Here is a 24,160-nt window from a genome sequence, read left to right on the forward strand (position 1 = left end):
TATTAAGGGGGCAGGATGGTTTGAGTTTTTTCAAAAATTGGTTATGTAATAGAACATTATCTCAGGAATATCCTGTGAAAGTTTCATGTCGAATGGACTAAAGCTCGCTGAGATACTGATTTTCTAGTTTCTTTCTCACCATATACTTTCAATTGCTTTTAAAACGTTAGTCGCGTTTTTTTCAAAACAATTTTTTCCAACTCGATGCGTAACGTAACTCTAAAATTAATGCTCGGATCTAAATAAAATTTTTCACACATCGTTTATACAATAAATACTTGCGGATGAACGAACGCTTTTTTAAAATTTTTTTTTACCATTTTTACGGGCAATAATGGGCTAATTTTTGTGTAAAAATGGTACCTCCGACTTTAAAACCGCGCCAAAAATTAATTGGAAACTAATATTTTAAGTAAATCAATTCAATATTTTTGTTTTCGATAACACTGTAACACCAGACTTTACGCACCGCAAGATAATAATTTTTTGATGCGACTCTGGCCGACTGCCCGTCACGGTATAAATAATCATTATTTCTTAAAAACAAAAAACAATTAGATACTCTCCAAATATAGCCATTTATCGTGTAAAAAAATTGAATAAATATATTCACTCAAAAATGAAAAAAAAATCTGTTTTTTTTCAGCCTTTCCTACCCCCTGAAAAAAATCACAAACAAAGAAATTTGTGAAATATAAGTATGTAGTGCATTCGGTTATAAACGTTTTTTAAGTTTGTCGCGTGCGACATGGTAAGAAATTTTTTTTTTTTTTTTATTTTTTATTTGCTTTTTATTAATGCAGATGAATGAAGGAAATAATAATGAAGTCAACTGCAAGCCGTGGAGTCAAAATTTAAAAAATAATGACACCAAAAAAAAAAAAAAAATTATATTATTATATTACATATAATTATATTATTGGAACGAATTTTTTTATGGCGCGGTATGGGTTTAGCGGAAGAGGGCTAGCCGAGAAAAACCGTAACGTAACGTTAAACGGCTCTCCGTCTTCTTCTCCTTCTTAGAGTGAGAGGATATAACCATTTTTCCTTACTCTCTCTCTATCTCCTATTATCTAATTCTATTATGAAATTCTAATTCATATTTTCAATTTTTTTTCAAACTCAATTTTTCAATATTCAATGGTCAGTTTCAATTTTCAATTTCAATGTTCAAATTCAATTTTCAATTATCAATTTTCACTTTCAATTTTTAATTTAAAGTTTCAATTTCAATTTTCAAATTAAATTTAAAACAAAAAATCGATTTACGAAATATTATCAGATCAACAACACTGGAGAAGCCGTAATTTTTTGGCTTCTGAAAATATCACACGTCAAATTATCTCTTATTTGAAGAAATGCGACAGACAGATTATTTTGAAATTGTAATTCATATCTTCAGTTTTCATTGTCAATCTCAATTTTTTCAACATTCAATTTTTAGTTTCAATTTTCAATTTCAGTTTTCAATTTCAATTTTCAATTTCTAATTTCAATTTTAATTTTCAATTGCATTTCATCTCTTTTCGCACTGTTTCCAAGTTTTTTTTTTTTATTTTGTGGTATTTTTGTCCTGTGATATTTTGACCTACTGATTAGATTTATATACCTAGAATAAATAAGTAAAAATCATTTTTGTATAAATGTTGTAAATCATTTTTCGCCTTTATTCACTCCTGTTTCTCTTTTATTGACCTCCATCTCGTCATGCCTGCTAAACGAAAAAAAGCCAAAGGAACTTCGTTCCTCACGCTTGTCCCTAGACACACACTGTTTTTTTTTTCCTCCTTGTTTGTTAAGTTTGAAACCTACATTTATTTTTTTTAGCTCTAAATTAATTCTTATTAAACTTAGAATCTCCAAATTCACGTTTTATTATTTTACAAGTACAAAAACAACTTAAAAAATATGATGGAAGGAAATGTCGCGTGCGACATGTCACGTCAATAAAATTGAATTTAAAAAAAACTACCAAATAATTTTAAGTGAAACAAAAAGAATTACTAAAATCAAAAAATAAATAACGTTTTAAAATTGATTGCAGACAAATTTTCCATTAGGTTTCGCTAAAATCAGCGATTAAATTGGTTTTTGAAAAAGTAACTTCTGTTTTGTGTCGCTTGTGACAGCCCTAGTTTTTTTTGAATATTCTAAAAATAAAAAGTCTTCCAAAATTAATATTTACACCAATTATATAACTTATCAAGACCTATTAGATTCACTTTTGTAAAAATAAAAAACAGTCTTGGCTCATTGTCGAATGTACGAATGTCGCGTTCGACATTAGAGAATTACCCATATGTAAATATTTCATTGAAATTTGTATCCCACCCAGTGGGTGGGACCCGCCAGTCCTTCGTGGGAGGGTGTGGGTTACAGCTCTGCAACATAGTAAGAAAATGGCTTGGCTTCTTTAAAGTCCGGGATCCAGATCCTTGCCCTAGGCCCACAATGGTTGTCTCGCCATATAGTGGAAGGATTCTTTTGGCCCATTCCACTTTCTTGAACCCCTCTTCCGAGGTTTTCTCCGATTTTGCTTTACCGTGGGTGTGACTATTTATTTTGGCCAATTTTGCTAGCCGCTTCCGGTTCGCTGCCCTTTCCCGCACCTGCAGGATGCGGTGGGCGACTGGGCAGCATCGATAAAAGCATGTCTATCCGTCTGTTTGTTTCTATGCAAACTAGTCTCTCAGTTTTAGAGCTATCGAGTTAAAACTTTACACACATCTATGCTTTGGTTGCAGGCAGTATATAAGTATCGGAACGGGATTGTTCGACTATATCCTATAGCTGCCATATAACTGATTGATCGAAAATGCCATAACATTGTTGTTTTTTAACATAGAGGATTTTGATTTCTACTCATGGTATATTTGGATAAAACATTTTAAGTAAAAAACTTCATAAGGATCGGCCCACTATATCCTACAGCTGTCATAGAACGATCGGAATTGGCATACCTTTGGTGTTTTTTAAGTTAGAAAGATGGGACTCTCTACGGATTCCATTTTGGGCAATCTAATTCGATCTACCAAACTTCTTAAGGATCGGCCGACTATATCCTATAGATGCCATATAATTGAACGATCGAAAATGGAACATTCTGCCATAACCCAAAGCAGAAATAAACATCGTTTGTTGCGAAATCTGATTTCTATTTGTTTAACAGAGCATTTTTCTTATTTCCGAACTCCCCAGTCCGGATTTTTTAAGTCCGGGTGGATTAAACATCAAATGGTAAAAACCATCTGCTACTTTATTGTTAACTATTAACGACTGAACTTCTTTAAAAAACTGTGAAGGACAATCTATTTCAGTGTTTATGGTTACGTTGTAAATACTTATCTGTTCTGCAACTCCAGGAGTATCGTTTACCATCGGGCAAGTAAACATAAACCCTTCTGGGGTCGATGAAAAGATTAACTTAGACTTAAAGTCTAAGTTATGTTCCAGCAGTCCGTCATACTCGATATCTTAATCTGCTATAACAATAAACTTGTCACTATTGCTACCTCAGCTTCAAAATAGGTTCCGAATAGGTTAATAGGTTCCGATTGGTTTCGTAATTTTTTTTGCCAATCTACGCAGCTTTGACTCACATCGCTTTAGGGAAAAGTTTCGAATTTTCCTTACGAAGAACTCTTATTATAGCATCAACATATTATCAACAAATATTGGGTTTTTTGCAGCAACACGAAAGCATTTTGTTGCAGCTTTGTAATCCTTGCGACGTATTTATCGACGTATTTACAGTTATATTCGTAATATTTATTTTCCTTGGCTTCATGTTGGTTTTTGTAACAATAAATAATAAATTAATAAGTTAATGAAAGACTAAATCGAATAGAAGATCGAAAGTGTAACCGATATTCGAAATAGCTTGTAACGCATTCTTTTCTTCCTTATCTCGCTCGCAACAAATGCCGCGTGTGTATGTCCCACCGAATTTATAGATTCGACGTGTATATTCCAGCCCAGGAATAATACAACTAGCTTCGTTTTAACCAATGTTTCCTTTACTAGTAACCTTAACGTTGTTAACTAGCCGTCGTACCGGTTTGGTCGCCGAAATATGCACTCGGTTTGGTTTGTGAGTCAGTTTTCGGGGATTTGTGCTTTCCAGTGCCGCTCTCTCTGCACAAATCTATCTCGATGGATCCAGTTCTTCGATTCTCTTTCTCGATCGCCGGACTCTGCTTCGGGTTGATCACAAAGGCTCACCCTTTCGCCTGTAGAACTGTGACACCTTGGTGACTGGTAGCCAGACATTTGACAAAAATGGCCTTCCTACCGTTCAGGACTCCCACACGAGCTTGAGCTCTCGCCTCAGTCCATCGCGTACCTGCACGGTCACCCTCTGCAGTATTTCGGACTCACTTGCGACTTGGTGCCGCACCTCCTCTGGGGCTCAAAGTTTATGCAAGGAACTAATGATAATGACTGATTTCAACATAAAAAAAAAACTGCTCTTTTCTTTCTCTTCGAGTTAAATGGATGTGTGTTATTATATAAAATAATAATATCAGATATAGTTGGTAGATTATTATGGGTATTTTAGTATCAGACCTATTTCGTATATAAATTTTGAACCATCCATGCTTATATGTTAAAAAAATAAAAAGTTATGGCCTTTACAATTAATTTGTTACATGTAATTTATAGGATATAAGTCGACCGATCTCTCCCGTTTCGACTTCCGTTTCAACACATTTCCGCTTTTTACACAGGCAGTAACCGAACATTGCCGATTTATGTAAGTAAAAAAACCTTAGTCGATTTCTGCGTTTAGAAAGTGCTCTGCAGAAAACATTGTGATCGAAAATGATTTCCCTTAAACAGTATTGATGCTACTTAATTTCATTAGTTTACATATAACATTAAATATTATTTTATCCTATTATCTACCAAACTATTCAACAGTTACATAACAGAACAGCAACATTCGGACGGCTTTTCACTCTGTGCAAAGCACACCAATACATACTTATTATAGATCATTAACGCTTGACCGGTAGTCAAACAAATTATGGATGATGAGTCCAGTAATGGGAAATTTGCCATCTGACCGCTTAAATGGAGTCCATTCGCAACGAAGTATCGAAACCACTGCAAGTCACCATATACAACTTATGCATCAATCTTTGTCTGCCTTGGTTCAACAGCAATTCATTTAGAACTCGTAGCCGACCCTATAACTAACTCATTTCTATCCAGCGTTGGACGACTTACAATTTATTGTACAATTTACAAATAAGAGAACCTCCCACAAAATAATGGTACTGAAAGAAGACATTCTCCAGCAAAGAAGCATCTTCATACCGCCACGAGCACCTCACTTCGGTAATCTCTGGGAAGCCGCCGAGAAATCCGCTAAAACTGAAACCCATCTTACATATGACAAATGGCCAACTGTCCTTGTTGTCCTAAATAAATAATTTGTTATACATACAAATAGATGCAGTAGTAAACTTATCGATTTCGACTCCCACCGTTATCCGCTGATGTATGTATGCACGTATATGCTTTTTTGGCGCCTTTTGTTCAACGGAGCGCCAAGTGACGCGATACCCTTCAATTTGGTTGGGTATATTGTTTTCGGTATCATTGGTGAACAAATATTTTAGATACTCAGTGCCTCGACTATCAATTTATTCGACGATCAATTAATTAATAAATTATTTTCGTTGGTAAAAAATTAATAAATTATTTTGTATTATTAAAAATTATAATTCGTAGTATTATTTTAAAATAAAAATTTTAAATAAAAGTAAATTTTATTAAATTAATTAATTGTCGTTTTCGTTTTTGTATCGATATTAAAATTAAATTTTTTTTCTGGGAAACCCTTCTGGGGTCGATGAAAAGATTAACTTAGACTTAAAGTCTAAGTTATGTTCCAGCAGTCCGTCATACTCGATATCTTAATCTGCTATAACAATAAACTTGTCACTATTGCTACCTCAGCTTCAAAATAGGTTCCGAATAGGTTAATAGGTTCCGATTGGTTTCGTAATTTTTTTTGCCAATCTACGCAGCTTTGACTCACATCGCTTTAGGGAAAAGTTTCGAATTTTCCTTACGAAGAACTCTTATTATAGCATCAACATATTATCAACAAATATTGGGTTTTTTGCAGCAACACGAAAGCATTTTGTTGCAGCTTTGTAATCCTTGCGACGTATTTATCGACGTATTTACAGTTATATTCGTAATATTTATTTTCCTTGGCTTCATGTTGGTTTTTGTAACAATAAATAATAAATTAATAAGTTAATGAAAGACTAAATCGAATAGAAGATCGAAAGTGTAACCGAAATTCGAAATAGCTTGTAACGCATTCTTTTCTTCCTTGTCTCGCTCGCAACAAATGCCGCGTGTGTATGTCCCACCGAATTTATAGATTCGACGTGTATATTCCAGCCCAGGAATAATACAACTAGCTTCGTTTTAACCAATGTTTCCTTTACTAGTAACCTTAACGTTGTTAACTAGCCGTCGTACCGGTTTGGTCGCCAAAATATGCACTCGGTTTGGTTTGTGAGTCAGTTTTCGGGGATTTGTGCTTTCCAGTGCCGCTCTCTCTGCACAAATCTATCTCGATGGATCCAGTTCTCCGATTCTCTTTCTCGATCGCCGGACTCTGCTTCGGGTTGATCACAAAGGCTCACCCTTTCGCCTGTAGAACTGTGACACCTTGGTGACTGGTAGCCAGACATTTGACAAAAATGGCCTTCCTACCGTTCAGGACTCCCACACGAGCTTGAGCTCTCGCCTCAGTCCATCGCGTACCTGCACGGTCACCCTCTGCAGTATTTCGGACTCACTTGCGACTTGGTGCCGCACCTCCTCTGGGGCTCAAAGTTTATGCAAGGAACTAATGTTAATGACTGATTTCAACATAAAAAAAAAACTGCTCTTTTCTTTCTCTTCGAGTTAAATGGATGTGTGTTATTATATAAAATAATAATATCAGATATAGTTGGTAGATTATTATGGGTATTTTAGTATCAGACCTATTTCGTATATAAATTTTGAACCATCCATGCTTATATGTTAAAAAAATAAAAAGTTATGGCCTTTACAATTAATTTGTTACATGTAATTTATAGGATATAAGTCGACCGATCTCTCCCGTTTCGACTTCCGTTTCAACACATTTCCGCTTTTTACACAGGCAGTAACCGAACATTGCCGATTTATGTAAGTAAAAAAACCTTAGTCGATTTCTGCGTTTAGAAAGTGCTCTGCAGAAAACATTGTGATCGAAAATGATTTCCCTTAAACAGTATTGATGCTACTTAATTTCATTAGTTTACATATAACATTAAATATTATTTTATCCTATTATCTACCAAACTATTCAACAGTTACATAACAGAACAGCAACATTCGGACGGCTTTTCACTCTGTGCAAAGCACACCAATACATACTTATTATAGATCATTAACGCTTGACCGGTAGTCAAACAAATTATGGATGATGAGTCCAGTAATGGGAAATTTGCCATCTGACCGCTTAAATGGAGTCCATTCGCAACGAAGTATCGAAACCACTGCAAGTCACCATATACAACTTATGCATCAATCTTTGTCTGCCTTGGTTCAACAGCAATTCATTTAGAACTCGTAGCCGACCCTATAACTAACTCATTTCTATCCAGCGTTGGACGACTTACAATTTATTGTACAATTTACAAATAAGAGAACCTCCCACAAAATAATGGTACTGAAAGAAGACATTCTCCAGCAAAGAAGCATCTTCATACCGCCACGAGCACCTCACTTCGGTAATCTCTGGGAAGCCGCCGAGAAATCCGCTAAAACTGAAACCCATCTTACATATGACAAATGGCCAACTGTCCTTGTTGTCCTAAATAAATAATTTGTTATACATACAAATAGATGCAGTAGTAAACTTATCGATTTCGACTCCCACCGTTATCCGCTGATGTATGTATGCACGTATATGCTTTTTTGGCGCCTTTTGTTCAACGGAGCGCCAAGTGACGCGATACCCTTCAATTTGGTTGGGTATATTGTTTTCGGTATCATTGGTGAACAAATATTTTAGATACTCAGTGCCTCGACTATCAATTTATTCGACGATCAATTAATTAATAAATTATTTTCGTTGGTAAAAAATTAATAAATTATTTTGTATTATTAAAAATTATAATTCGTAGTATTATTTTAAAATAAAAATTTTAAATAAAAGTAAATTTTATTAAATTAATTAATTGTCGTTTTCGTTTTTGTATCGATATTAAAATTAAATTTTTTTTCTGGGAAACCCTTCTGGGGTCGATGAAAAGATTAACTTAGACTTAAAGTCTAAGTTATGTTCCAGCAGTCCGTCATACTCGATATCTTAATCTGCTATAACAATAAACTTGTCACTATTGCTACCTCAGCTTCAAAATAGGTTCCGAATAGGTTAATAGGTTCCGATTGGTTTCGTAATTTTTTTTGCCAATCTACGCAGCTTTGACTCACATCGCTTTAGGGAAAAGTTTCGAATTTTCCTTACGAAGAACTCTTATTATAGCATCAACATATTATCAACAAATATTGGGTTTTTTGCAGCAACACGAAAGCATTTTGTTGCAGCTTTGTAATCCTTGCGACGTATTTATCGACGTATTTACAGTTATATTCGTAATATTTATTTTCCTTGGCTTCATGTTGGTTTTTGTAACAATAAATAATAAATTAATAAGTTAATGAAAGACTAAATCGAATAGAAGATCGAAAGTGTAACCGAAATTCGAAATAGCTTGTAACGCATTCTTTTCTTCCTTGTCTCGCTCGCAACAAATGCCGCGTGTGTATGTCCCACCGAATTTATAGATTCGACGTGTATATTCCAGCCCAGGAATAATACAACTAGCTTCGTTTTAACCAATGTTTCCTTTACTAGTAACCTTAACGTTGTTAACTAGCCGTCGTACCGGTTTGGTCGCCAAAATATGCACTCGGTTTGGTTTGTGAGTCAGTTTTCGGGGATTTGTGCTTTCCAGTGCCGCTCTCTCTGCACAAATCTATCTCGATGGATCCAGTTCTCCGATTCTCTTTCTCGATCGCCGGACTCTGCTTCGGGTTGATCACAAAGGCTCACCCTTTCGCCTGTAGAACTGTGACACCTTGGTGACTGGTAGCCAGACATTTGACAAAAATGGCCTTCCTACCGTTCAGGACTCCCACACGAGCTTGAGCTCTCGCCTCAGTCCATCGCGTACCTGCACGGTCACCCTCTGCAGTATTTCGGACTCACTTGCGACTTGGTGCCGCACCTCCTCTGGGGCTCAAAGTTTATGCAAGGAACTAATGTTAATGACTGATTTCAACATAAAAAAAAAACTGCTCTTTTCTTTCTCTTCGAGTTAAATGGATGTGTGTTATTATATAAAATAATAATATCAGATATAGTTGGTAGATTATTATGGGTATTTTAGTATCAGACCTATTTCGTATATAAATTTTGAACCATCCATGCTTATATGTTAAAAAAATAAAAAGTTATGGCCTTTACAATTAATTTGTTACATGTAATTTATAGGATATAAGTCGACCGATCTCTCCCGTTTCGACTTCCGTTTCAACACATTTCCGCTTTTTACACAGGCAGTAACCGAACATTGCCGATTTATGTAAGTAAAAAAACCTTAGTCGATTTCTGCGTTTAGAAAGTGCTCTGCAGAAAACATTGTGATCGAAAATGATTTCCCTTAAACAGTATTGATGCTACTTAATTTCATTAGTTTACATATAACATTAAATATTATTTTATCCTATTATCTACCAAACTATTCAACAGTTACATAACAGAACAGCAACATTCGGACGGCTTTTCACTCTGTGCAAAGCACACCAATACATACTTATTATAGATCATTAACGCTTGACCGGTAGTCAAACAAATTATGGATGATGAGTCCAGTAATGGGAAATTTGCCATCTGACCGCTTAAATGGAGTCCATTCGCAACGAAGTATCGAAACCACTGCAAGTCACCATATACAACTTATGCATCAATCTTTGTCTGCCTTGGTTCAACAGCAATTCATTTAGAACTCGTAGCCGACCCTATAACTAACTCATTTCTATCCAGCGTTGGACGACTTACAATTTATTGTACAATTTACAAATAAGAGAACCTCCCACAAAATAATGGTACTGAAAGAAGACATTCTCCAGCAAAGAAGCATCTTCATACCGCCACGAGCACCTCACTTCGGTAATCTCTGGGAAGCCGCCGAGAAATCCGCTAAAACTGAAACCCATCTTACATATGACAAATGGCCAACTGTCCTTGTTGTCCTAAATAAATAATTTGTTATACATACAAATAGATGAAGTAGTAAACTTATCGATTTCGACTCCCACCGTTATCCGCTGATGTATGTATGCACGTATATGCTTTTTTGGCGCCTTTTGTTCAACGGAGCGCCAAGTGACGCGATACCCTTCAATTTGGTTGGGTATATTGTTTTCGGTATCATTGGTGAACAAATATTTTAGATACTCAGTGCCTCGACTATCAATTTATTCGACGATCAATTAATTAATAAATTATTTTCGTTGGTAAAAAATTAATAAATTATTTTGTATTATTAAAAATTATAATTCGTAGTATTATTTTAAAATAAAAATTTTAAATAAAAGTAAATTTTATTAAATTAATTAATTGTCGTTTTCGTTTTTGTATCGATATTAAAATTAAATTTTTTTTAATTCTATTAATTAAAAAAAAAAATTGTGTGCGTGGAGTCCCTACGCGCGAAAGAAGTGAAACTTCTTAGCGATATTCCAAAAAATGCATATTATTTCGTATAAAAGAAAAATAGCGGGAGGGAAAGGATAAAAATAAGGTGGAGTGACCAACACTTTCTTCAATTCACATTTTATAAATTTATTATAAAGCAAAGTCCAAGTTCTGCTTTCTTTCGTGCTCGGTATTCACGATAATATTGTGCTCTGTTCTCTCCTCTTAAAACACCGGCTGCACTGTCTTTTTCCGCTGTAAAATCAATTCAAAATCAAACCATTAAAATTTTTGCCAATCCAATTGATATTAATTTCAAGATGATATGATCCACAAGGTGCATCTGTTATGGACAATTGAAATATTCAAGAGAAACGTACCACCACATAACCTGGAATCCGCTGTGTTATGCGTATTTTCACTGTCACTCATTTTATTGTTTGTTTGAATCACTATTCACTGTACTAATACTACAAGTAGTGCGTCAATATTATATAGAACACGAATTAATTATGGGAAACACTTTAATAACAAAATACGAGATAAGAATAAGAAAAAGAATTTTCGACACATAGGACGCTTGATGCACTCACGCATAGGCACTAATATTAGTCTAGGCAGCTGTTACGCGCTACGTGTATCGCCATAGCAGCGCATGCGCCTGGCGATACCTTACTCTCATTCACTCTCTCTCTCTCTCGCACTCTATCTTTCTCTTTTCCTCTTCTCCTTCCGTTAAGCGTTCAACGTTATTCCCCCTCCACTGGAGCGTTAAACGTTTAACGCAACATTTTCCGGCGTCGTATAAGAAGTTTCACTTCAAAAATATTTAAATAAATAATTTAAATAAATATTAAAATTGGCATCGATTTCGCTATTTTTTAGAAAAGAGAGTCATAAACCCAAACTTACCCAAACTTTAATGATTTAAAAAAAAGACTAAATGTTAAAGTAAAAAGCATTCGTTGGTTAGAAAAGACCGAGCTAGAATGCAGGGTACAGGTTTTAGATGAGACAATTTCTAAAACAAATGAGTGGCAAGACCAGATCGAGTAATTAGACGAAATGGATGAATTTTTGGCCGAGATGGAAGAATTAGCAATAACAACCAAGGCAAGGATTATGTCCTTATGTAATGTCTTCAATACAGCTGAAGACTCCCGCCCAGCTACAGCCCCAACTCGAGCTAGACTTCCCAGTTTGGCATTACCAAAATTCAGTGGAAATTAATGGGAGTTAAAAAATTGTATAAGTCTTTTCGAGACCTTAGTACAGAAAGATGTGAATATTCCTGTTATCGAGAAATTTAATCATTTAATTTCTTGGGTCTCTGGTGAAACTTTAGGAACTATCAAGGCATTCCAGATCACCAAGAGTTATTATGACAAAGCTATCGCTAGTCTAAAAAGCGATATTTGCGAACCAAATAAGTCAATTGTTCAGCCTTTCGAAAATTTCCTAGCCGTCTGCGTCGTCGTTGAGGGGTCTCATCGCCACTGTGTTATCGATTTGTGGATCATTATTGTCCATAGGAGATGACACTAAAATTGCAAACTCTATTTGAGTAGAGTAGATCCAGTGACCAGGCAAAAATGGGAAGAGTCACTGGATTATGAGGAATTGCCGCTGTGGTCCGATTTCGAAAAATTTCGATTCCGCACCGACGCACCGATTTACAGTGACTGAAAATAACTTAGCGTTACCACCACCAACAGAAAACCACATGCTTTGCATGCGTCGTCTCTAGAAAGGGTTTTGTTAGCGACTTCGATCGTAAGCGTTCGAACAAAAAATGGCGAGCACATATTAGCCCGATCATTACTGGACTCTGGGTCACAAATGAACTTCATTACTGAAGATCTTGCTCAACGCTTATGTACAGATCCATAGGGAGAAATCATCCATCAACTTGCTTAGATTGGCCAATCCGATTCACAAGTAAAGAAAAGATATGTTAATTGGAGTAGAGTCATTTTTCAAACTTTTGTCTGAGCTTCCAAGAAGATATATTAGAATCAATAGACTACAATTTGAAAAAAATTCTGGTCATTGGAAGAAGTTGCTTTCCGAACTACCGAACTGAGCGGCTGTGCTTTGCGCAAGCTCCGGGAAAACTGCAACACAAAAAAAAAAAAAAAATCTGGGTAACCCAATATAAGCGAAAAGACGCCAATTAACCACAATTTATTAAAAGCAATAGAAAAGCTTTTTCTAACAGTTGTGGTGTGCTAAAACAAAAACCAGTGCATTGTTTTAAATAAATAAGTGCCACGCAATGAGCTCATTGAGCAACGATTAAAAGAAGGAGCGTAGAAGCTCAATGAACCAAAGAAACGGCTTCTACTCTTACTTTTCAACCCGCGATATCGAAATGGAAAAAACGGCGATTAAGAGCAAGCCGGCTCTACTGACCGCTGAAAGCCATAGGTCACGGTCTTGCTCACCCGTAGTCTAAAACCCCCCCTCCAATGGCGGAACCAAATTTCGCACCAACAACAAGCAGTGCTGTAATTTCTGCAACCACAGCGACATCCACTGCAACTCAAAATACCGCGACATCAACTATTACAGCGAGTACAAAAACATCAACTTCGGAAAGTGCCAAAACAGCTCCGACCATACAGACTGGATTGGATCGCTACATCCAATTTAAGCGCAAGCTCAGCCCGCAGAGTAATCCGGCAGGCAATAAAACAAAAATTAACTGCGTCCAGAAGATCGACGAAGAACCAGGAAGATCCAGTAGTAAAAGATTTGCCCTACTGGCGGAGGTTGACGAAAACCAACCAGCGCCAGATACCGCAAAAAAATCCAAAATCCAGAAAAACTCGAGTGCCCTGGTCAACCAAATTGCGGCGTTGATCGGGAACGGTGACAACTTTCATGTTGTCCCGCTTATCAAAGGGAACATCCACGAAACAAAGGTGCAAACTAAGACTGAAAAGCACTTCCGTATCGTGTCCAAATATTTGGACAATGATCGGATAAGCTCTTACAAGTACCAGCTGAAAAGCAGCGAGGGCATACAAGTGGTAGTAAAGGGAATGGAACCCGATGTTACCGCCGTGAAAATAAAAACCGCCCTTAAAGAAAAGGGTTTCGCCGCCAAGAACGTTATTAACATTCTAAATAAAGATAAAACGCCATTGCATCAAAAGCTACGCCAGACGTCTTCTTCGCCAAAGCTACGCTCATTCGGTCTCCTAAACACCACCAGCGGCTTTTCCTATGCCGATGCTCTACGATCTGGAATGGAAAATCAAAATCAGCCTAACTCACACAGCGCTCAACAGGCCCCGGAACAGCCACATAGCAAAACGGAAACTATGATGCTTACCCTCCAACAAAGTATGATGGCGCTTATGTCATTCATGAAAACGACCATTCAAACCATTGTTTAAAACTCGAACATGGTAAAACAGCTGCGGTAGCCTTTCAATCGCTGCTATTTACTGCCCTCCTCGTTTCTCAATCTTGGAAGGACAATTTATGGACTTCTACAATTTACTTCGGGTTCGTTTTATAGCCACAGGAGACTACAACGCCAAACACACGCACATGTGACTCCCAGAGGAAGGCAATTGTACAATGCAATTAAAAATGTGAGAAATAAACTGGACTATGTTTCCCCTGGAAGTCCCACATACTGGCCAACCGACCCACGCAAGCTCCAAGACCTTATTGATCTTGCGGTGACAAAAAACATTGCAATCTTATAATTGCCAAAGCAGTCTCGAACTTATCATCAGATCACTTACTTGTGCTTTTAACGCTTCTTCAAATCCAAGCAATAACTGATAACCCCCTCAGCCTGACATTGCCAAAAACGAACTGGCTTAAATACAAAAAGTACGTGAGTGGCCACATAGAACTCATCCCGGAGTTTAACACGGAATCGGACATCGATTACACTACGAGCGCCCTGGATGAAGTACTCGTTGCGGCAGCTAAAATCTCTACTCTAATCTCTAAAGGAAGTAGACCACAGGAAAGTAAATACCACAAATCTAATCCGCAAATTGAACAGCTCGTGCGAGAAAAGAGGCGCACGCGTCGTGATTGGCAAAACAGCAGATCACCAGCTTCAAAGCAACGCCAACGATCACTCGACCAGGCTCTTCACCAACAGGAAGAAAATGCACAGCTGAGGTACATCCAGAATCTTTCACCAACAAGCAAAAAGTTTCCTCAGTGCAGGGCCCACCCAAATCTCAGCGCCCCAATCGAAACGACCACCCCGATAAGAAACTCTTCGGGATGCTGGGCTCGCAGCGACGAAGACCGAGCAGAAAAATTCGCTGCACATCTCGAAAGCGTCTTCCAGCCAAACCCTGCCTCAAATTCATTCCTTCTGCCAGTCATTCAGCCAGAGGCTACCCCTCAGTCAACTGCACTTCATTCCGGCCGAACGAAATCGAAAAAGACTTAAGAGGGCTAAAACCAAAAAAGGCTCCCGGTGGTGATTTACTGACGCCAAAGATGCTGATCGAATTTCCAAAATGCGCATTCGAGGTCGTTTGCAAACTATTTAATGGTATCATTAATCTTGGCAATTTCCCAGAAATCTATCATTATAATGATACCGAAGCCTGGAAAAGACCACACAACACCGTCATCCTACAGACCAATAAGCCTTCTATCTTGTTTGTCTAAATTGTCGAATAACACCACATCTGGAAGTTTGCAAAATTATCCCGGCACACAAATTTAGCTTCCGTAGAAACCACGGATCAGATTAACATCATGCAAACACTTGTTTAAAACTAGAACATGGTAAAACAGCTGCGGTAGCCTTTCAATCGCTGCTGTTTACTGCCCTCCTCGTTTCTCAATCTTGGAAGGATAATTTATGGACTTCTACAATTCACTTCGGGTTCGTTTTATAGCCACAGGAGACTACAACGCCAAACACACGCACATGTGACTCCCAGAGGAAGGCAATTGTACAATGCAATTAAAAATGTGAGAAATAAACTGGACTATGTTTCCCCTGGAAGTCCCATATACTGGCCAACCGACCCACGCAAGCTCCAAGACCTTATTGATCTTGCGGTGACAAAAAACATTGCAATCTTATAATTGCCAAAGCAGTCTCAAACTTATCATCAGATCACTTACTTGTGCTTTTAACGCTTCTTCAAATCCAAGAAATAACTGAACACCCCCTTAGCCTGACATCGCCAAAAACGAACTGGCTTAAATACAAAAAGTACGTGAGTGGCCACATAGAACTCGTCCCGGAGTTTAACACGGAATCGGACATGGATTACACTACGAGCGCCCTGGATGAAGTACTCGTTGCGGCAGCTAAAATCTCTACTCTAATCTCTAAAGGAAGTAGACCACAGGAAAGTAAATACCACAAATCTAATCCGCAAATTGAACAGCTCGTGCGAGAAAAGAGGCGCACGCGTCGTGATTGGCAAAACAGCAGATCACCAGCTTCAAAGCAACGCCAACGATCACTCGACCAGGCTCTTCACCAACAGGAAGAAAATGCACAGCTGAGGTACATCCAGAATCTTTCACCAACAAGCAAAAAGTTTCCTCAGTGCAGGGCCCACCCAAATCTCAGCGCCCCAATCGAAACGACCACCCCGATAAGAAACTCTTCGGGATGCTGGGCTCGCAGCGACGAAGACCGAGCTGAAAAATTCGCTGCACATCTCGAAAGCGTCTTCCAGCCAAACCCTGCCTCAAATTCATTCCTTCTGCCAGTCATTCAGCCAGAGGCTACCCCTCAGTCAACTGCACTTCATTCCGGCCGAACGAAATCGAAAAAGTCTTAAGAGGGCTAAAACCAAAAAAGGCTCCCGGTGGTGATTTACTGACGCCAAAGATGCTGATCGAACTTCCAAAATGCGCATTCGAGGTCGTTTGCAAACTATTTAATGGTATCATTAATCTTGGCTATTTCCCAGAAATCTATCATTATAATGATACCGAAGCCTGGAAAAGACCACACAACACCGTCATCCTACAGACCAATAAGCCTTCTATCTTGTTTGTCTAAATTGCTTGAAAAATGCTTGCTAACTCGAATAACACCACATCTGGAAGCTTGCAAAATTATCCCGGCACACAAATTTAGCTTCCGTAGAAACCACGGAACCATGGAGCAAGTGAACAGATTAACATTCGAAATACGCTCAGCCTTCGAACAGCGAGAATACTGTAGCGCTATTTTTCTCGACGTATCTCAAGCTTTCGACCTAGATTGGCTTAATGGACTCATGCACAAAATTAAAACGTATTTGCCAACATACACCCACAAGCTACTGGAATCATACCTTTACAATAGAGTATTCTCCGTGAGATGCAACGCAGCTACTTCGGGCGACTTCATTATCGAAGCTGGAGTTCCACAAGGAAGCGCACTCGGCCCGTGTCTATATGTTTTGTATACTGCGGATATTCCTACGAACGCACAACTAACAACGTCAACATTCGCCGATGATACCGTTATCCTTAGTCGCTCCAGATGCCCAACGCAAGCAACAAACCAATTGGCTAATAGTAGTGGAATATAATAGTAGTGGAAAGGTGGCTGTCCGACTGGCGCATTAAAATAAACGAACAAAAGTGTACACATGTAACGTTTACTCCACTTTCACTAAACGGTATGCAGATCCCTCAAGCTAACGAACCAACGTACCTTGGCGTCCACCTTGATTGACGACTAACCTGGCGTAAGCACATCGAATGCAAGAAGGTGCACCTAAAACTGAAACCCAGCAGCCTCCACTGGATCATAAACTCACGATCGCCACTTCGACTACAAGCTACTACTCTATAATTCAGTCCTACAGCCAATCTGGATGTATGGCTCCCAACTGTGGGGGAACGCAAGCAGCAGCCACATAGACATCATACAGCAAGCACAATCAAAAATCTTGAGAACTACCACTTTGCCGCCTTGGTATGTTCGCATTAAAAACATCCACCGGGATCTGGGCATCCTCGCAGTGAAAGACGAAATTCAGAAGCAAAAAGAGTCCTACAAAGAAAAACTGTCTTCGCACCCAAATCCCCTCGCTCAGGGATTGACTCTGGTTTCTAGCAGATCCCGCCTGCGACACAACGACCTTCCAACCCAGCAATCGATTTTTACGGCAGTCTAACTCTGTATCAGTCAATATGACTGTTACTTAAGTTAAAAATATAACATTTGATACACCTCTTTTTAGTCTTTTTAATCTCTTTTTAGAGAAGTTTCAAGAAATAAAAGCAAGGGAAAAAAAAACCTGTTCTTACATACCACCTTCGTCCGAACTGCCAAAATACTGGCAACATTTGTCGTTTGGTTTTCGATCGTCTGTCTGATGGTAACCAGCTGATAGCTCTGGGTGACTTTAACATCCCAGAACTTATGTGGTCAAATGTTGAAAATTCACCGTCTTTACAGCTTAACTTCCACCACGACTTCCCTGCGGGCATGTTCGACGTTAGAAATTCTTTAGGTCGGCTGTTTGTTTCGTTTCGTTCATACAACTTTGCCCCTTTCTAACCCTGAGGATCCATATCATCCCACTCTTGAGGTTTCAATCGAAAACAATTCCTTAATTGACCTTAAGTCTACAATTAAATCTCATAAAGTTCGTTTCGTCCGTAAGGCTGACTTTATGAAATTAAATAAGTTAATCTCGGAATTTGATTGGCCTGATTTACTGGCATGTGAGGATATAAACATCGCATTACAAAAATTTTATTACACTTTAAGCAGTGGAACACGGCTTGCGTGCCGTGGAAATATCCGTCCGCTTCAACGAATCCGCTTTGGTATACAAGGCACCTTATAAATTGAAAGAATAGTATGAGTAGACTTTTAAATAAACATAGATTATCTGGCTGCACAGTTAGTTATTCAAGATACTTAGTAGCTCGGTCCAGTTTCAGCGAGCACAACGCAGAATGTTATAGGAATTATATTCGCCGCTGTAGGATTCAGTTTACTCAGGATCCGAAACAGTTTTATAACTTTGTAAACACTAAACGTAAACATGTATCTTTTCCCCCACTGCTTACGTTTGAGAACTCTTATGCGAACACTGATCAGGCAATGCCCGATCTCTTTGCACAGTTTTTTCAAACTACGTATTCACCTAGCAGCAGTTCAGCTCAGCCTTACACTTATAATATCCAATCAGCCAACCTTATATTTGCCCATCTTTCGATCAAAGTGGTGTGTTATCGGATCTTCTTAAGTCAAGCCCGTGTATTTGCCAGGCCCTGATGGAGTACCAGGCTGTGTTCTGAAGAACTGCGCCGAGGCTCTGTGCAAACCGTTCGTTAAACTTTTTAATCTATCGCTGGAAACTTTTATCCCCTTATGTGGAAGGAATCCTTCATTATACCGCTGCATAAAAAAGGGGAAAAATCCGACGCTGCAAATTTTAGAGGCCTCTCTAAATTGTCACCAATTCCAAAGCTTTTTGAAAAACTTATCACTCCACATTTGCAACACCTATGTAGTTCAATAATAACTTCGTGCCAGCATGGCTTCATGAAGCGCCGCTCCACCACTACCAACTTATTGGAGCTAACATCTTTTATCACGGATTGTTTCCGGAATGGCTTACAAACAGACTTCATTTACACTGACTTCAGTAAAGCATTTGACTCTGTTAACCATTCGCTTTTTATAAGAAAACTCAATCTTTTGGGATTCCCAACTGATCTTCTTATCTGGATTTCGAGCTACTTATCTGGGAGAACCCAATGTGTTTTCTTTAAAGATGTTACCTCGCGTTTAGTCCGCGCCACATCTGGGGTGCCCAAGGAAGCCATCTTGGACCCCTACTTTTTATGTACTTTCTCTATGGGAATGCCTTAGAACGATTAACTCAGGTTAACGATCTAGGTGTCCTATTAGGTTTGCGACTTAAAATTACCGACCATATATCTACCATGGTTAATAAATCTATGGGTGTGCTTGGTTTTATTAAAAGATGGTCAAAAGAATTTAATGACCCGCACATAACTAAAACGTTATATACATCATTGGTCTGTTCGATTCTTGAGTATGGGTCGTGTGTCTGGAGTCCTCAATACGGAGTACACTGAGATCACATAGAATCTGTACAATAAGACTTCCTTACCTTCGTTCTTAGGGGACTTTATTGGGATGAAAAGCTTCACCTCCCCTCTTATCAAGGTAGACTTTTACTAATCAACTTACCATCGTTAACAATTGATGCCGGGTGTCAAGTTTCTATATAATCTTATTTATGGTAATGTACACAGCCAACATTTACTAAAACCCTTAAATTTTAACGTTCCTAGTAGAAGGACTAGAAACTTTCGTCCTCTACTCCTCAGTTCGACTTATACCCAACACAATCCGTTCACGGTATTATGCTCGGACTACAATGGTCTCTACCACATCTTGTCACTTTGCTCCACTAACAATCTTAAATTATATAAACCGCCTTATCTGTGCAACACTCTTCCTCGTAATATCTTTCTCCTACTCTTCGCCTAATCTATCTCGGATCTATTCCCGCGATTCGAGCCGTACGTTACGCGTCAGCGTCCCTCGGTCGGTTGGACGGGAGGTGGGCTGTACGTATGCAGTGGAAACCGAACGAGAAAAAAAAACATAATGCAGCAAACATCGGGTATCCTGGTGGTTTTTGCTGTGAATTTTTGCATTTTATTTTATTATAAGTCAGATTTTATTTGTTTTACTAGCAAAGACCACTTAGAGCTTGTAAAGGATCTATCCACTTCTGCGTTTTTGCAAGTTTTAAAACGGTTTATATGCACCCGTTGAAATCTGCAGCACATTTGGTCTGACAACGCAACCAATTTTATTGGGGCTAAAAATGACCCAAAGGAACTGCTCATAAGCGATGAGCATCAACGAGCGCTGCTGGAATTTTGTTCCTCGGCCCCTCCGGCTGTCAAAATCGAAAAGCATAATTTTGACCGGGGTGGATCCTCAATTTGAGGAGCTGCAAACTTCTCGTGTCATAAACTCACAGTCTTTATTATCTCTTTTACGAGATCCTGCAGACCTTGATGTCCTAACGGTAGCCCATTTTTTAACTGGTGGTCCGTCAGTCAGTTTTATCGTTTTATCAGTTACAAAGCTGAATTTCAACCGTATGAACAGCCGGCGGCGTGTGTTTTTTCAGGAGCTGACCTTGTGGGCCCGATGGAAGGAGGTGTATTTAAGCCTTCTACAGCAGCGCTCAAAAGGCGTGCGGCCGGCCCTACCTTGGCAAATAACGATAGTGCTAGTCAAGAACGAGAATCTACCCCCTATTAAGTGGACGGGATTTAGCGAGCTTTTGCTTAGCTTTGCGAATAAAAACAGTGAACAATTGGAAATAAATTTAAAAACACGACCGATTTTTTCGACTGCTAAACTAGAAACACTGATATAATATAAACTAAATTTAATTTTCCTTTGTCAATGACTATATGTTTATTTGCACTCCCATGCTACTGAAAGAACGTCAATTAAAATGAATGCTATCGCAAATTCCTAAATATTACTTTTAAATGAGTTATATAGTTCAGTTATAACTTTCATTTATTAATTTTTTTTACATATGCACATAATAAATAGATATAAACGCGTTACCGAAACGCTTATTAATCAAATTGTATTATGCGATAAGATATATTTATGAATATAGTATATGTCGGAGAGGAGGTAATTCAGTCTCTCGTTAGACATTAGACTTTAAGGTGTGACCATTGGTCGTGCTGGAATATACCAGTCCTGTATATACCGAATATACCGAACTCTCTGCTTCGTACTGAGCTTGGTGTGTTGAGTTAACTGCAAACTTTATTAACCAAAGATGAGCAACAAAGGCAACGAGGACTCGCTGCATCAACCAGAACATGACATGGAATACCACCAGGGAAAGAAAAAACAAATCCCGAGACCCCGCGAGGAGAAGGCTTAACTTATCCGACATCAGAAGTGGGATACGGCCCTAACCAAACTACTTCTAGAGACGTATTCGCGCTGTTAGAACAACAAAATCGGAACTTTCTGGAACTGGTTAAGAGGCTACAGATGCCGGCGAGTGAGTTGCAACCGACTAGGGAGATTTGCCTGCCGAAATATAATCCGGACGTTGCTGGTGTGGATGCCACTTAGTGGTGCGCAACGCACCGCTCACAGTGAGTGTGACGTCACTGTGCACAAAGCTGCGCAATTTGAATTCAGAACAAATTTCCATCGCGTTGGTTCATAGGCACATGGCTAATTTCGACCGGCGTTTGCAGCGAATGATACACACAACGCATGTTAGCAATCGACGAGAACTGCAAGCGGAGTTGCAAGTATTCTCAGCGCTAAGAGAGCGCCTTAATGCAACAAACTGGGAACCAGAGACGAAGCGAGCTAAAATTGCGGAAATCAAATGTTACCAGTGTGGAAAACTAGGCCACAAAAAGCAAGACTTTAGATCCGGATCCCAGGTTTCGACAACTGAAAAGGAGTGGCGGTCAGCGCAGCCCCGTCATGGAAGGACTAACGTAACGTGCTACAAATGTCAGGAGCCGGGACACATAGCCACTAATTGTCAAAAAAAAGTGCAGAACGCTGGATTGGGAGTCAGAACAGAAAAAAGAGTGGAGCTATGTGCTATAGTGGAGCCTCAATCGAGTATGGTGGTCAGTGGTGAGAGATTTCCAATTACATTTGATTCGGGAGCTGAGTGCTCATTAATTAAGAAAAGCGTTTCTAATAAGTTAGCTGGTAAGAGAATTCATAGCGTTATTTCTTTAAAGGGGATAGGTAATGCCAATACCTACCCCACAAGTTGAATCAAACATCATGATTGATGGTAACTCCTTGGTTGTTTTGTTTCATATAGTACCAGACGAATGTATGAAAAATAATATTATAATCGGCAGAGAAATATTGGCTCAAGGGTTTTCAGTAGAAGTCTCCTATGATAATTTTAAAATTGTTCAATCTAAAGTTGTAAACATTTGTGAAACCGTTCAACCTACTAATTTACTTACTAATTGAAACGGAAATGGTCGAAAATGAAAAAGAAATTTTAATATCATTGCTAAAGCAACATTCCCTATCTTTTGTCGAAAGCACTCCACAAACACGTGTGAATATTGGGGAAATGCATATTTTCCAAGCGAACGGGAGTTAGTACGTGATAAAATTAAAGAATTGATCGAATATAAAATTATCAGGCCTAGTAACTCACCATTTGCGAGTCCTGCATTATTAGTAAAGAAGAAAAACGGCTCAGCAAGACTTTGCGTTGATTATAGAGAATTAAATAAGAATACCGTAGCTGATAAGTTTCCATTACCGTTAATATCAGATCAAACAGCTAGACTTAGGGGAGCTAAATATTTCACTTCCCTTGACATGGCTAGCGGGTATTACCAGATTTTAATGCACCCTGAATCAATAGAATATACAGCTTTTGTTGCCCCTGATGGGCTGTAAGAATTTCTTGCGATGCCTTTTGGGTTAAAAAACGCACCTTCAGTGTTTCAAAGAGCTGTATTAAAGGCACTCCGCACTCTTGCTCATTCGTTTGAAATTGTTTATATGGATGACATATTGATTGTTTCAGAAACGAAGGAAGAAGCGTATGAACGTTTGAAACATGTATTAGACGTTTTAGTGAAGGCAGGATAACTTTTAACATTTCAAAATGCTTTTTCTTGAGAACTTCAGTGCGCTACCTGGGCTATGACATACAAGCGGGGGAGATACGTCCAAATTCTAACAAAATAGAATCACTAGTGGCGTTGCCTTCACCAAAGTCAGTTGCTTCTTTAAGACAGTTCATTGGGCTAGCGTCTTATTTTCGTCAATTTATTCCAGGGTTTTCTCAACTGATGAAGCCTTTATATTTTCTTACATCTGAAAAGATTAGATTTAATTGGCAAACACAACATGAACAAATTCGCAGTAAAATCATAAGTGTGTGAACAAATAAGCCTGTTTTGATTATTTTTGATCCTCAATTTCCCATAGAACTGCATACCAACGCCAGCTCTATCGGGCATGGTGCCATCCTCTTGCACCGGATAAACTCTAAGCCCCATGTGGTTGAATACTTTAGCAGAGCAACTAGCCCCTGCGAGTCCTGCAAGATATATATCATATGAATTGGAAACGTTGGCCGTTGTGAATGCGGTAAAACATTTTTACTGACTGCAACTCAATCAAATCTTCTCGAAATAAAGTCGAGTTGTCACCTAGGATTTATCGTTGGTGGGAGTTCCTACAAACATTTGAATTCGAAATTGAATACAGGGAGGTAAACGTATGACACACGTTGACTTTTTATCTAGGAACCCGGAGTGTCAAAAAAATAAGTCATTACCAAATAAAATAGAAGAAAAACGAATTGACTTAACAGGAATATCGGAGAACTGGATACTGGTGAAACAACA

The 24,160-nt window shown here is 38.6% G+C and overlaps 3 long non-coding RNA genes across 4 annotated transcripts; all 3 read left to right on the top strand.

Annotated features, from left to right (window-relative positions):
* Nucleotides 1–471: 471 nt before the first annotated feature.
* LOC116656228 lies at nt 472–5,188 on the top strand. Of its 2 annotated transcripts, XR_004311220.2 has the most exons (4): nt 472–517; nt 647–751; nt 4,666–4,756; nt 4,924–5,188. It is a non-coding gene; the product is annotated as an uncharacterized LOC116656228 (long non-coding RNA). The 2 variants fall into 2 exon arrangements; XR_006507216.1 differs by lacking the exon at nt 647–751 and having other exon boundaries at nt 489–517.
* Nucleotides 5,189–6,497: 1,309 nt separating this feature from the next.
* LOC116656197 lies at nt 6,498–7,635 on the top strand. The gene is made up of 2 exons (XR_004311200.2): nt 6,498–7,203; nt 7,371–7,635. It is a non-coding gene; the product is annotated as an uncharacterized LOC116656197 (long non-coding RNA).
* A 1,309-nt stretch (nt 7,636–8,944) lies between these two features.
* On the top strand, nt 8,945–10,082 carry LOC116656198. The gene is made up of 2 exons (XR_004311201.2): nt 8,945–9,650; nt 9,818–10,082. It is a non-coding gene; the product is annotated as an uncharacterized LOC116656198 (long non-coding RNA).
* The last annotated feature ends 14,078 nt before the right edge of the window (nt 10,083–24,160 follow it).

The sequence above is a fragment of the Drosophila ananassae genome, chromosome 3L (genome assembly GCF_017639315.1).
Source record: "Drosophila ananassae strain 14024-0371.13 chromosome 3L, ASM1763931v2, whole genome shotgun sequence".
NCBI classification, from domain to species: Eukaryota; Metazoa; Arthropoda; class Insecta; order Diptera; family Drosophilidae; genus Drosophila; species Drosophila ananassae.